The 14,685-nt window shown below is 45.8% G+C and overlaps 1 protein-coding gene across 4 annotated transcripts in view; it reads right to left on the bottom strand.

Moving 5' to 3' along the window:
• Positions 1 to 14,685, bottom strand: part of Ppfibp2 (PPFIA binding protein 2) — a 159,454-nt gene that overhangs the window by 125,138 nt on the left and 19,631 nt on the right. Inside the window, exon 2 of one of the 4 annotated variants that reach the window (XM_038322355.1) lies at positions 11,862 to 11,974. The exons of the other annotated variants lie outside the window; for them this stretch is intronic. The gene's annotated coding sequence lies outside the window, so the exon portion shown is untranslated. The remainder of the gene's footprint in view (positions 1 to 11,861; positions 11,975 to 14,685) is intronic. 4 annotated transcript variants of the gene reach the window in all.

Genomic DNA, 14,685 nt, shown 5'->3' with positions numbered 1-14,685 from the left:
AAATAGTTATGCAACCGCGTTGGAATGCAGTGTGGAGGTTTCTCAGGAAATTTGGGATCAACCTACCCCAGGACCCAGCAATCCCATTGTTGGGAATTTACCCAAGAGATGCCCAATCATATTACAAAAGCATTTGTTCAACTATGTTTATAGCAGCATTATTTGTAATAGCCAGAACCTGGAAACAACCTAGATGCCCTTCAGTGAAAGAATGGATGAAGAAACTGTGGAATATATACATATTAGAGTACTACTCAGCGGTAAAAAACAATGACATCTTGAATTATGCATGCAAATGGATGGAAATAGAAAACACCATCCTGAGTGAGGTAACCCAGGCCCAAAAAGATGAACATGGGATGTACTCACTCATAATTAGTTTCTAGCCATAAATAAAGGACATCGAGACTATAATTCGTAAAAAAATCCTAGAGAAGATATATAAGAAGGTGAATCCAAAGAAAAACATATAGTTATCCTCCTGGATATTGGAAGTAGACAAGATTGCTAGACAAAAAATGGGAACTTGGGGGTGGGGTGGGATGGGGGGGATAGGGGAATGGGGAGAGAAAAGTGTGAAGTGGAGGATGGGAAGAGCTTGGGGGAATAGGATGGTTGGGATATAGGAAGGGTGGATATGGGAACAAGGAATTATATATCTTAATTAAGGGAGCCATTCTAGGGTTGGCAGAGACTTGACTCTAGAGGGGTTCCCAGGTGTCCAGGAAGACGCCCCCAGCTAGTTCCTTGGGCAGCTGAGGAGAGGGTGCCAGAAATGTCCAGATCCTATTGCCATACTCATGAATATCTTGCATATCACCATAGAACCTTCACCTGGCGTTGGATGGAGAAAATGACAGAGCCCCACATAGAAGCACCGGATTGAGCTCCCAAGGTCCTGATGAGGAGCAAAAGGAGGGAGATCATGAGCAAGGAAGTCAGGACCGTGAGGAGTGTGAGACGGTGGAACAGATCTAACGGGAGACCACCAAGTCCAGTTGGAATGGGACTGATGGAACAGGGGACCAAACCGGACTCTCTGAATGTGGCTGACGGTGGAGGCGGACTGAGAAACCAAGGACAATGGCGATGAGCATGAACTCTACAGCATGGATGGGCTCACTGTGAGCCTTGTCAGTTTGGTTGCTCACCTTCCCAGACTTAGGGGGAGCTGGGAGGACCTTGGACTTAACATAGTGAAGGGAACCCTGATGGCTCTTTGGCTTGGAGAGGGAGGGAGTGGGGGTATGGGTGGAAGCGAGGGGAGGGAAGGGGGAGGAGGAGGGGAGGAGATGGAAATTTTTAATAAAAAAATAAGAAAAAAAGAAATGCATTCTGCTCTTTCTGAGCTTGAGAGACAGTCTCTGTAAAGGCTAAAAGAGGCATCTCTTTGGGAAAAAAAAATCAAGGAACTGTTCAAACGTGAAGGAGGAAAGAAGAGAGGTGCAGGAGGGCCTGGCAGTGCCTAAGTCCTCAACCACATCTGTAGAGACCCTCAAACAGGATGTGCAGCCAGACAAACTTCAGTGAACACCTAAGCCCGGGGCAGGTGACATGGCTCAGAGGGTAAAGTGCTCACTGAACAAGGATAAGAACTTGGGTTCTGAGCTCCAGTGCCCACAACAAAAGAAATCCTGGGTACAGTGGCGCAGGCTTATAATTCCAGAGATGGAGAAGGGGAATCAAGAGATCCGGGAGCTCACTGGCCAGCTGGTCTAGTCAATCAGTGAACTCCACATTCAATAAGAGACCTTCTCTCAAACATAGTGATAGTCAGGGTATAGTGTCACACACTTTTAATCTCAGCAATCAAGAGACAGAGGCAGGAGGATCTCCATGAGTTCAAGGCCCCTGGGTCTACAGGGTGAGTTTTAGTTTAGTCAGGACTACTCAGTGAGAGACTCTACTTAAAATTTTTTAAGAAATGAATAATTACAATGGAAAGTGATTGGAAAATCATCTTATATGGACCTCTTGTCTCCAGAGGTACACTCACAGGTATGTTAACCTGCATATACATATATACATACAAACACACACACACACACACACACACACACACACACACACACATGCACACACACATGCACATGCACACACATGAGACAGAGAAACATAACACACAGAGAGACCTGGGCTCGGCCGAATCGTGACTGTGGTTCTTTATATAACGTATTTAACATTTCCGTGGCTCCACAGTGTCATCTTCAAATCCATATAAAATGAATCTTACTATTCGGGGCAGAGTAAACAAAGCAGACCTCAAGTAAATACAGGAAACTGAACCCAAACATCTAATTTAGCTGCCCACTAAAACAACAACACAAGAATTTACTCTGGAAAATAAAAGGCACGAGGACACAAAGAATGCGATAGGAGTCACAGAGGCGATGCCAGAGTTCCAGCGACGTACCAAGCACCGATGGATGTCGGCCCAAAGCTCTGGGAGAGGTTTCTGCGGTAACATGAAGCTGAGAACACCAGCGGCATCTGAACACTGCCGGAGGTTTATATAATTGGTGAAGAATTTGCTTAATTCAATGATAACAAAAGTACAAAAACAAGCGAGTAACAAAGAATGCCACAGAAACAAAACACAGTCGTTCCAGTGAACCCCACATACTGATCCCACCGAAACTGCACTGTGACATGGATAGGTGGACAAGTGCTACCGGGTTACAGGGTAGAGCAGTAAACACAGCTACACCCTCATCCTCAGGGTTTCTACAGAACCTCTAAATCACTAGATGATGAGATAAGAGAGATACGTAACAGAGCAGGCTATGGTTTAGAGATGAAAATGAAAAATAATAAAAGAATTTCAGTGTCTGCACCCAAGAAGAACAATGAGAATACACAGATCTGGGACTGTCTGTTTTAATAAGTTATGTATAATTATTTGACTCTTTAAATTGTGTGACTATATCACAGTGATTAATATTTAAACAAAGGGGTTGGTGAGATGGATCAGTCATAAACTGTTTTCCATACAAGCATGAGGGACCTGCATTTTGATTCCTCTAAACCCACGTAAAGAAAAGATCCAACAGTAGTGGCACATGCTTGTAATCCCAGCACTGAGGTGATAGAGACAGAAGATCCCTGGACTCTCTGGCTAGACAACTTAGCCTAATAAATGAGCTCTAGGCCAGTTCAAGATCCTGTCTCAAACTGGATGGATGGGACCTGGGGAAACAAGATCCAAAACTGTCCTCTGGTCTCAGCATACACAGGCATGCTGCGATGGCTATTCTTGGTTGTCAACTTGACTGTATCTGGAATGAACTCTAATCTAGAAATGGAGGGCACACCTGTGATCAGACCTTGAGGTAAGCAGACAACAAGCCTTTGAGCGGGTTCTTGAGGCTGGAAGGCACACCTTTAGTCTGGGCTATACCTTCTGCTGGAAGGGCAATGGAAGAAGGAAGGGTGTGTGTTCCTTCTTGGCCTGCTCGCCCTTGCCTTGTCAAAACATTCATTCCTTCACTGGCATGGGAGCCTACTTCTCCAGACATCCAGCCTTGTGGGACTGAGCAACTACTGGATCCTAGGACTTTCCATTCACTAGACATTCTAGACACTGTTAGACTCAGTCTGTAAGTCATTCCAATAAATTCTCATACACCTATACATACATACATGTATATATACATGTATATGTGTGTATATATCTATATAGATAGAGATTCATTCTGTAAGTTCTGTGACTTACACATAAATTTAAAACAATTAGGGCTGGGATATAGCCTAATGGTAGAACACTTGCCTAGCATGCTTATGGTCCTGGGTTTAAGCTTCAGAACTGAAAAATAAAAATTTGGCAGGTTTTAACAGTGAACACCTTTAATCTTAGCACTTGGGAAGCAAAGGCAGGTGGATCTCTGAGTTCGATACCGGTCTGGTTTACATAGAGAGTTCCAGGGCAGCCAAAGTTACATAGTGGGACCTATTTAAAAAATAAAAGACTGAGAAGATGTGTTTATGGCTGGCACAGAACAAAAATTTAATTGATGTGAGCCCCAATTCTTCTTTATACTCTCTTCCTTTGTTGGGCAGGAATTTGTTAGCCACATAGATCCGGATTTATCCAACTTTATCTCATTTAATCCTCACATGCCAGTTAGGAACGATTGTCACTCTATTAGATGAGAAAACAAGGTAACCTACCTAAGAATGAACACTCTTCCTCTCCATTCCTGAGATGGGAACACACTGAGGGGTTTGGCACACATGGTGACAGACAGGATTTATGTAGAGGAGTCACCAGGACTGCTACTCAGAAAACACACAGCACAGAAACAGTTGTGAACACAGGAAAGCCAAACTAAAAGAGAAGGCAACATGGGCAGGGATGGTTGTAGATGTCTTAAGTTCTGCCCAAAGTCAGGGGCAAAGCCAGTGATATTTACTGACGGGCTACACTCAGGCCCAAGAGATAAGCTGAGTTTGACTCTCAGGTTCCAATCCCAAGCCCATAGAAAAGGAACAGCAAAGTGACACCCATCAGGATACCTGGACTTCTAGGAAAATGTGCTACAAGGCCACCTGGAACTCTGAGTCTTATGTTCACAGAGAAGTCTTGATAGCCATTTAAGAGTCATTTACAGAAAGCCATTTACAGAAAGACAGTATTTAAAGCAATCAAACAGAGAAGCTTCTGAACTGATACAGAGTAAAAAACAGGAGTGCCTGGGATGCCCCAGAATATTCCAGCACAGAGAGAAACTGCAGCCAGGGAAATTCCAGGTGAGAGGCAGGGAGGAGAGAGAGAGAGGGGGGGGGGGGGAGAGAGTGTTACCAGAGTCATGTGAGGAGACAGGACAACTAGGTGTGCCCACACTCCTGTGCAAAGCCAGGAAGCATCTTCTTTCTAGACTCCAGCCAGTGGTGAGCTCATCTGCTTCCAAGGCCTCAGCTGGCCCTCCATTACCTCACCCAGATGATTACAAAAGCTACCCAACTGGTGGCCTCCATCCCAGCAGCCCTTCCACTCACCCTACGTTGAAGATTCACCCATCTCAGCCATCCTCAAACTTTGATGTTTATCAGGATCACTTGGACAGCTCTTTGAGCTGAGTGCCAGCTTCTCTGGCACAGAGGAGGTCCTAGACTCTGCTGGGCACGTCACCAGCAGACACAGGGCTGTTATGCGGACTCAACCTACTAGGTTGAAACTTTAACTTCCATCATAACCCTTGGCAGTCTTCTGCCCCGACCTAATCAAATTCCTTGTTACTAGTGGTGTAACCCTGAATATCTGATGACTGACTGCCCAATTTCTCTTTCCCACTTTTATACCCATGACAACAGCTTTCTCTGTTAAGCTCCAATGTTCCTCTCAGGCCAATAGTTGCAGGAAACTGAGCTCTATCCTGCCTGAGCTCTACCTATGTGATTTCACCTAATCTCTTCCATCCTGCAGGAAAGGGATGAGAGAGGCTGTATGCCCAGCCTCTTCCCCTCCGTCCCTATTATGTGTCTGGACTATGGTGTGTCATCTCTATAGTCCACGGAGAAATGGCTACAGATTTACCAACTCATCGTCAGTGTGACAGGTAGTACAAGCCAGTGCCCCACCACCCATGCCTAACACCCATCCAGGGAAGACTCACAGGTTTCTGGCTTGGGATCTCTGAGATGGAATGAGGGGCATTAAGGCTGTGTGATCTGTCGGGGCCACCCAGTGTGAAGACACAGGGAGGGGTGAGTGTTCTGTGGCCCCAACACATGAGTGAAAATGATTAAGGGACTTGATGACTCTGCCACCTGGAAAGAGAAGCATCAACTCTCTAGCCACTTTGCCTTTCAGAAACGAACATAAAGTCCACAGGGCAACAAGTCAAGAGTCTTCTCCAGCTCTGTATGAACCCAGGTGAGACTAACTGGCTGTCTTCTTAACCTGAGCCGAAGGAGAGGGGCATTTTCTGAAGAAGACTGGCAACTTGATTCTATGCAGCTCTTCGGATGTGTGCTGTGTGTGGACACCTTCTCTGATAGAGGGTATCCCCCTCCAGGGCCAAAATAACAAAGAAAAAAAAAACTCAGGAAGTTAATTATCTAAAATAAAACCTGTCCCTTCTGAGTCTCGAAGACTCAAGAGCCTCCTGAAGATAAGGTCTCTCTCATACCTGCAAACTAGACTTACAGTTTTAAGCAAAGGTAAGTCCCATTTAAAATTCTGTACATAACTCTAATCTAGTTTTGGGTTTAATTTGCTTCTTTCTTGTGTTTCCTTTAGACACCGTAAATGTAGTCACATATTCTCAATCACAATGATTACAACTTCATACTATTTCTCTTCTAATCTATGCCAAAACTAATTCCCTCACCCCCAACTGTGTGTGTGTGTGTGTGAGAGAGAGAGAGAGAAAGAAAGAAAAATGGGGGGCATGTTTGTATGTGTGTGCTTGATGTGTATAGGGCCATCTACACACATGCATCCAAAGACCCGACGATGTTAGATGCCTCTACTTTCACTCACACCCTATTTTCTGAGATAGGAACTCTCCCTAAACCCAAAGCTTGTCATTATGTGTAGCTAATCCAGTTGACCACTGAGCTCCCAGGGTCCACCTATCCCTGCCTGCAGTGCTCTGGGGGCAAGGTTTCCAGGGCCACATTGTAGTAGCTTCAAAGTGGGTGCTATCGACCTGAAGTTCCTATTGCTTTCAGTTGTTCACAATTCTTACCCTCTAAGCCTCTCCCTAGTCTCCATATTCCTTTTGTGAATTGTTCTTGTATCTTTTGACACAATCGAAGAATACAATCACCACTATATGGTTCTTTTTTCTTTTACTTCATGTCTCTCAGACACCTTGTTAAAAAATGTTACTCTATTTTTAGTGATAACACTAAAATTAAGAATAACAATCTGCTAAATGCTTTACTGTTTATACATGATGCTTCAGTTAATGGCATCCTTTCTTTCTAAATTTCCGACAAATATTTCTTCCTTAGATCCACAAGCTCCAACCCTCTTTACATCCCTGTCTCAACCAGAGGTAGTTTCAAAAAATAAGTCTTGAACTATCATGACACCTTCAGATTAAAGGAACAAAGTCTTAAGAGGGAGATTGAAACAGGCTAGAAAGATAGGAGAATTTAATGGGGTATGGGAAAGGTTAAAAGCCCGTCATGCTGGAATTGGTTTAGTCAGAGTTCAATAAAACTGATAAAAGCCAAAATGGCCTAAAGGCAATGCATATCTTCTACCTAAAGGCATCTCAAAGACATTAAAAGTAGCAAGTTATACTTACACAGTGCCTTTAACTCTCTCTTCCCTGAAGCTAAATAATGTACCTAGTAGAAATCATCTGAAATTCTCATTTATCAAAGAAAAAGCTTTAAGAGAACAAGTAAATCGGTTTCTATGTTTTTCTACTTAATTTTTAAACTTTGTTTAATCTATAAGCACTGTTGTATAGTAGCACATTCCTTATACAAGACAACTCAGAAACCACAGAATCACAAATAACACCACTTTAAAGACACTTGAGTGGGCTCTCTTGACAGCCAGGACCCATGACTTAAGGCTGAATATTATCCTTTTCTTTTCCTTTTTTGTTTTTGTTTTGTTTTGTTTTGTTGCTGTGTGTTTCATTTTGTTTGTTTGTTTTTTTATTTTTTTTTTTGAGACAGAGTTTCTCTATGTAGGTTTGGAGCCTGTCCTGTCCTGAAACTTGCTCTGTAGACCAGGCTGGCCTCAAACTCAGAGATCCACCTGATCCTGCCTCCTGAGTGCTGGGATCAAAGGCATACACCACCACCCACCTTATATTACCCTTTTCTTACACATTTTCTCCTGGTCTCTAAATTCTTATATGTGTGCTATCTTTTATCTCTACATCAAAAACTCAGGACCACTGCTTTACTCTGGTTCATCCTGTGGCTAAGTCAAGGGTCTGCTTTTATGTCGGTGGAAGACCCTAGGGGGCAGGAGAGCTCTCCTCAGATCCCTGGCTGCAGCGCTGGGCTGTGTCTCCCACCTAGGACAATGACTGACCATGGGTCTTCCCTTCTTTCATCCTCAGCTGGTAGATCAGGTCTGGTACCATTTCCTTCCTTCTCCCATCCCTCCAGGCTCCTGAGCTATGTCCCCTGGTCAAAGCACTGCCTGTCTTCCTAACTGTTCATTCCGTCTGCAGCCTCATTGCCACTGCCACCATCCCAACCTTCCCCAATAGCGGTCAGGGGGTCTGTCCCTAGAGCTTTATAATGTCCCACCCAGGACATGAATGGAGGCCTGGGTATCCACAAAAGAAGGCAAGAACGCATGGAGCATGTATTCGTCAAACCACATGTGTACCAGAGTTCTTCCTTTACCAGCTGTGTCCTTGAAAAAAAGTCCTTTAATATCAACAATTCTCATCTTTACTATTGAGAAGATGCAGGAGTCAGTGTGGGGTCAGTGTGGGGTCACAGGAGCTCAAACCTGTGCATGGAAGTCCATAGTCGCAGCAGTTATTCTCCCACCCACTGCAGGCTCCTGTCCTGAGCAACAGTGACGTCACTGTCACCAGCCTGCTCCTGCTCTCAGTATAGGATGCTTAGTTAAGACCCTTGTTCCTTCTGTTACCTCTCCTCTTTTAGCATCCAATTCTAGCATCTTCCTCTCTAGGGTCCCTCTCTTAGCCCCCACGCCATCCCACCAAAGACTTCTCCAGAGTATTTGCCATATTATATGTAGATTTTTGGGGGGTCTCAGTGGTAAGCCCTTCAAGGGCAAAACCATGTTTCTAACCTTGGATCTCAGCTCACACGGTGGAGGAAATGAACAAACCAAAGAAATGCCTGAAAGAGATGTGTGTGGGGGGGGGGGGGGATCCTTCTATTTATGAGGTTGTGAAACTGGGTTATCTGCTTCCACACCATGTTGGTGGGACAGGCATAGGACAGATCTTCCCATTCCCAAAGGGAGCAACTGAAGAAAGAAGAGGGTCACACAACTGCCATGGAAAGGCTCCCAAAGGTGGCAGGCCATGTTACCTGCCTTCTCCTAAGTCTAGGGCCATGAGACCATGTCAAGTCCTAAAAAGCCCTGATGTCCCATGTTCCATAGTGAAAGCCTGACTGTGAAGAGAAACAGAGTCTACCTGGCCTGAGAAGACTGCCCCAAAGCTACAGACAAACTGTGTCCTAACCCAAGGACAAGGCCACAGGCATTGGGTCCCCTGAAGACAGCACAGCAAAGCATTCTCTTGTAACAGAGGAGTCAAGGCATCCCAGAGGCAGGAAGCCCAGAAAGTTGCTGCCAGAGATGCAGAAAGCCTTTGCTGGATCATATTTGGGTCTAGTAAGAGGGGGCTTTCTTCCATTAGTGACAGAAACACCTTACATGGTCTAAGAAAAGCTGATTAGGAGAAAAGAAAAGAGTGCCACTCAAAGTAAAGAAACTGCTTTATGAGGCCCCACCTAGTAACACATCTGCAACTTCTAACAATACACACTAGGCTTTACAGCATCAAAACCACTGTATTCTCTTGCACAGCTTGAAGTTTTGAAGCAGCATTGCTCCCTCAGCATCTTTTCCTATTGTGCCAGGTTAGAGGGTGGCATACACTGGACATTGCCAGCCACTCCTTAATAGTGAGTTCCAAGAGATTGTTATGAACATTTGTGCTGCATGCAAGCCAGCTCTATGGCGCATAATGGAAGAATTCCTTTGGCTTTCTGGAAGTTCCATTTCAAACCCGGCCCAGCTCCCATCACATGTCCTTGCTGCCCCACCACCAACCCTTCTTGGCATAGCTTAACCCAGATGCTTCCACTTAAGCACTTACCCAAATACTCAGGCCCTTCTCACCAAACCACAGGCCTTTAAACATGACCAACACCATGTAACAGCAGCAGGACAGTCACACAGCTCAACACCCTCCTCTACAGGGCACAAAGAGCATCCTGGGGGCACCGAGACCTCACTTCCAAGTGCCACAAAGTCATACTTCCAGCCTTGCTGCCCATCAATGTTGGGACCAGGATAGATATCTCCCACCCTATTAAAATGCAATCTACTTAGGAGAGATACCACCCAAGAGAGCAGGAGACACTACCCTGTAGAGCCAAGCCCAGCCCACAAGGAGTACAGTCAGGTCAGGAAACCAATGACTGGAGTGGCTTACATCCCGACAGCTTGTCTGATCCTAGATGAGAAAGCACAGAAGAGGATGACATTTCCCTTCATCTGGTTATTTAATACCTTCCATGGCATCTTCACCTTCCTCTGACCACTCACCCCCCCCCCCAAGTCTGCCCCTGCCATTCTGCTCAGCACCTCAGCTGGTGATCTCTAATTTAAAGGACAACTGTAGTAAAGAGTCTACAAGGACACTGGTGAACGAGGTCATGGTCCTTACCCTTGTGCCCTACTGTGGGTTCTTAGGGCAGGTCTGAAAACAGACTACACAGGCACTGCACCAGGGAATGGACTCAGGGTGGGAGTGCAAAGGGAGGTTAGAACACAAGCCTGTGGAGGAAGATGGGGAGCCAAGTAGATGCAGAGCGCCACAGCCTTCCACTCATCTGCCCCTCAGTCATCCCATAGAACAAGCTGATCTGTCTCCACACAGAGGGAGGAGCCTGTGTTGCCACTCAGAGAACTTTGGGTGGATGGTTCCTTGCTACCTTCTGAGAGCCTCAGAAAATGCTAGTCTAAGAAGTAAATGTAAATGGCATGGATGAAAAGGACCAGGAACAACTCAAAACTGCAGTCTTTCCCCTGGCAGGACCCCATACCCATGCTGTTCACAATGCATCACAATGATGACCAATGTCTTCCTGCCCAAGCGATTTCCACCTGCCTGTAAATGCGGCCTTCAGGGAGTTCTCAGTAGGTTTCCTGTCTCCCAGGAGTGAATAGACTTTGTCTGCATTATCTCATTAGTGAGGGATACATTACAATTATCAGCTCTGTTTTTTGCAAAGTCTGTGAGCAGAGACCAGAGAAAGAAGGACAACAGGTGAAGCTGAGGCCAGCTTGAAAACAACCTCACCTCCACTCACCCCCTGAGCGTGTCCTGCAGGCAACCACATCTCTGAAAGGAGCACTTGGAAGCCACCTACTCTTCCCACTAATAGTGTGGGAGGATGCAAAGAATAAAAGAAAGCACCAGTACCAGGGAGTACACACTATGGTGGTGTGAGTCTGAGCTGGAGGTAGACTGAAAACCCCACCTTAGACACTCAGTCTGCTGCAATCCCTGACCTCAAGGTACAGAACATCTGCATGCCCCTGTGTGCTTTGCATGCTGTCTCCTCAACCTAAAGACCCCTCTCTCCAGTGTCTAGAAGACATTCCATTTTTTTCAACGTTCAAACCATTCTAGACTCTGCATGGCACACACCAGGCACTCTGCTGTGGAGACATCCAACGGAAAAAGATGGCATCTTCTCTTGCATGGCTAAATACCTGGCTGGTGAGCACGAGAGAAGGACAATGCGTGTACAGCTCAGTCCTGTCCTTCTCCCTAGAGACATCCTAATGAGAGAGGTGGCCTGTTTCCAAGTGGAGACTACATTATGTATGCCTACACTAGAGGTGGGCATGTTAATTCTGCAGAGGGATGCCTAAGGACCCTATTCTATGGCACCACATTCTCTATAAATAACACCATGAGCTATAAAGCTGATAGCTTAGCCTCCCTCCAATGTATGGTCCTGTTTTCCAGCTGTTGCCAAATTTAAGTAATATGAACAATTAGCATTTCTCAAATGAAGCCAGGCCACTCAGTGAAGGACAAAACAACAGTGCCCACAGAATTATTGGTTCCCGTGCAAGTGGTGACCCATAATACACAATCTCCAAGGGTAGAAAGAAGCACCCTCAGTAGTACCAGGTGGCTTACAGCCAAGGATGGTGTACCTACTTTCCCCATGTGCTCCAACTGGGAGCTCGGCTCTGCAGAAACCTGAGTTGGTGCTGATGCAGAAAAGGCGGTCTGGAAGGAAAGACATCTGGATTGTGGCCGCTGGACGATGCCTGCCAAAGTGAATTATCCTCAGTGTCTGGACTTTGGATGAGCCCTGTCAGGTCTGCCAGTGTGAATCAGATCCTCACCAACATGAACATTCCAGTGGACACTGGGGTGTGTAACCCAAAAGACTGCCTCCCAAAAGTACTTCTCTCCATTCTGTCCCCCACTCCACACACCTGCCACCATGTTAGACAAACCCCTACTTCACTGACGAGCTTCTGTTGGTTATGTATCTCCTCAGGCCTAGAACCCACCCTTCCCCCCCAACCAAAAAAAAAAAAGCATGTTCGCTTTTCTTCTTGACAAGGCAAACACACACTTACAAAAGTACATGCTTACACATTCAAGTCACCTTCTGAGATACATGATTCCCAAAGGTCTGTCTGTGCCTACATTCCTGGTGGCTCATATGGGCTCTAACAGTGCCAATCAGACTGCCCTGAATAAGTTCTATCATCCAACCCAACTCTCCCTCCTCTCATCATCTCTCAGATTGTCGAGGTTGCCTCCTCTGGGCTTCTGACTTCTAGCCAACTTCCCTTCAATCCACCCTTTCCAGGACAGTAGGGTATGTTCTATGGAGCTGACCCCCTACTACTTGCCATGAAAACACAGCCCCATTTTGTAGCGTAACAAAAAGTCCTCACCTTCCAGGTGTGAGTCCCAAACACACCACAATACTTCCTACCCCTGAAAGACAGAAAGGTTTTCTTGCCAATGGGCATGTAGCTCTATGCCTAGCGTGCACTCAACCTTGGGGTTCAATCCCCAGCGCCATATAAACAAGACATGGTGGTATATAATGGTAATCCCAGCATTACGGAAGTAGAGGCAGGAGGATCAGAAGTTCTAGGTCACCCACTGCTATGCAGTGAGTGTAGGCCTAGTATAGGATACATGAGACTCTGCTTTAAAAAAAAAAAAAAAATCCATACACCAAAAGCCTACTTTACTTCAATTGCTTTCCCCATCGGTACTTCAAAATCTCACTTAAGGCCTTAGGCAAAAGCACCAGGGGGTCTTCCTAACACTTACACCTGGTCCCAGGCCCCAGGGATGCTGGACGCCTCCTATCTTTGCCTCTGCCCTACACAGAACCCACATTAATCATCGGAGCTGTTTACACTGCTTTTGAGATTGACAGTAAATTATGTTTTAATGTATTTGTCCCCATTTCTGAATGGAGTGATTTAAGAGCGAGGATTATATTCTACTCCTCCTTCTCTCCTGGGAAGCCAGTGAAGCAGCAGGCACAGGCGGACACTTGTAAACATCTGTGTATCTTGGAGATGAAAAGCAGTATTGTCAGCATTCTGAAACAAGGGTTGGGACCAACCATGATGGCCTCTCCCACCTCTAGCTTTTTCTCCTATGCCTGACTTTCAGAGGTGAAGGCTATGCTATCACTAAGGGAACCTGGCTGTGCTTGGGCCTGGCATGCATGTACAACAGGCAAATGAAAGATGGGGTTGTATTCCCAAAGGACCAACAAGAGCAGAGGATATGGCTTACCCTGGCAGATAATAAAGCCAGGCATTTTTGCTCGCTCCATTAGCTTAGAATGCTAAACAGCAAGGAAAAAAAAACAGGTCTGAAAACACTGGCATGCTCTCTTTATTATCTAGGGTGTGCAGAGTCTTGTGTATAAGTAGAAGCTACAGCAGCTACCTCCTACAAGCCTCTTTAGCTGTCTGTAGGGGGTTGAAGTCCCAGAATTTGGCATGTACAAAGTACATATTAATTGAATCACTCAAAATGTATTTTTTTTATTTGAACCTTCATCCAAATGTTTGCTGAAAAACTTGAATATGACTCAAAGCAAGGGATTCCTTTTTTATTTGAGAAAAGTACAGGAGTGCTGCATGGTGGGTGCCGCGTGATGGGTGCCGTGTGATGGGTGCCGCGCGGTGGGTGCTGTGTGGTGGGTGCTGTGTGGTGGGTGCTGTGTGATGGGTGCTGTGTGGTGGGTGCTGTGTGGTGGGTGCCGCGTGGTGGGTGCTGTGTGATGGGTGCCGCGTGATGGGTGCTGTGTGATGGGTGCCGCGTGGTGGGTGCTGCGTGGCATGGGCTTATAGCTCTAGAAACTGGGAAGACCAAGATAGAAAGCTTACCTGAGCTCAGGAGGCTGTGACAAGACTGGACACACAATAAGACCCTATTTTTTTTTTAAGAGATACACATTAGTGTTGCTGTCAGCTTTGGTCAGAAAAGTTTCTTTCTGCAGTGGGCAGGATGAACTGCTAACATATCTGGTGAAAATTATGAGAATAAGTGACTTTTGAATGCTTGCGGTACATCTCTCTCATCCTGTCTAAGACTTGGGTAACAGTGCAGAAGTGGGGTTAGAAAGAATATAAGAAACCAGGTGATAATAGCCCATGCCTTTAATTGCTAGCACTGGAGAAGCAGAAGCAGGCAAATCTCGGTGAGTTCAAGGCTAGCCTGGTATACAGAGCAAGTTCTAGGACAGCCAGGGCTACACAAAGAAATCCTGTCTTGAAAAACTAAAGGGGAAGAAAAGGAAGGATGTAAGAGTCAGAGGAGGGCATGGGGTGTCTGGAATGCTGTCTTCCAGGTATTGCACAGCCTTTGTACTCTTAGACTCATAGCAGCTGGGGCCACTGCACAAGCTGGGCTCTAGCAACATCCCATCATAAAGGGAGAAGTTAATAGTTAGTAGCGTGGAGGGGACCATAAGGCCTCACTCCTCCCTAAG

Source organism: Arvicola amphibius, chromosome 1 (assembly GCF_903992535.2).
Source record: "Arvicola amphibius chromosome 1, mArvAmp1.2, whole genome shotgun sequence".
Taxonomy (NCBI): Eukaryota; Metazoa; Chordata; class Mammalia; order Rodentia; family Cricetidae; genus Arvicola; species Arvicola amphibius.
This window is presented reverse-complemented; position numbering and strand designations above follow the sequence as displayed.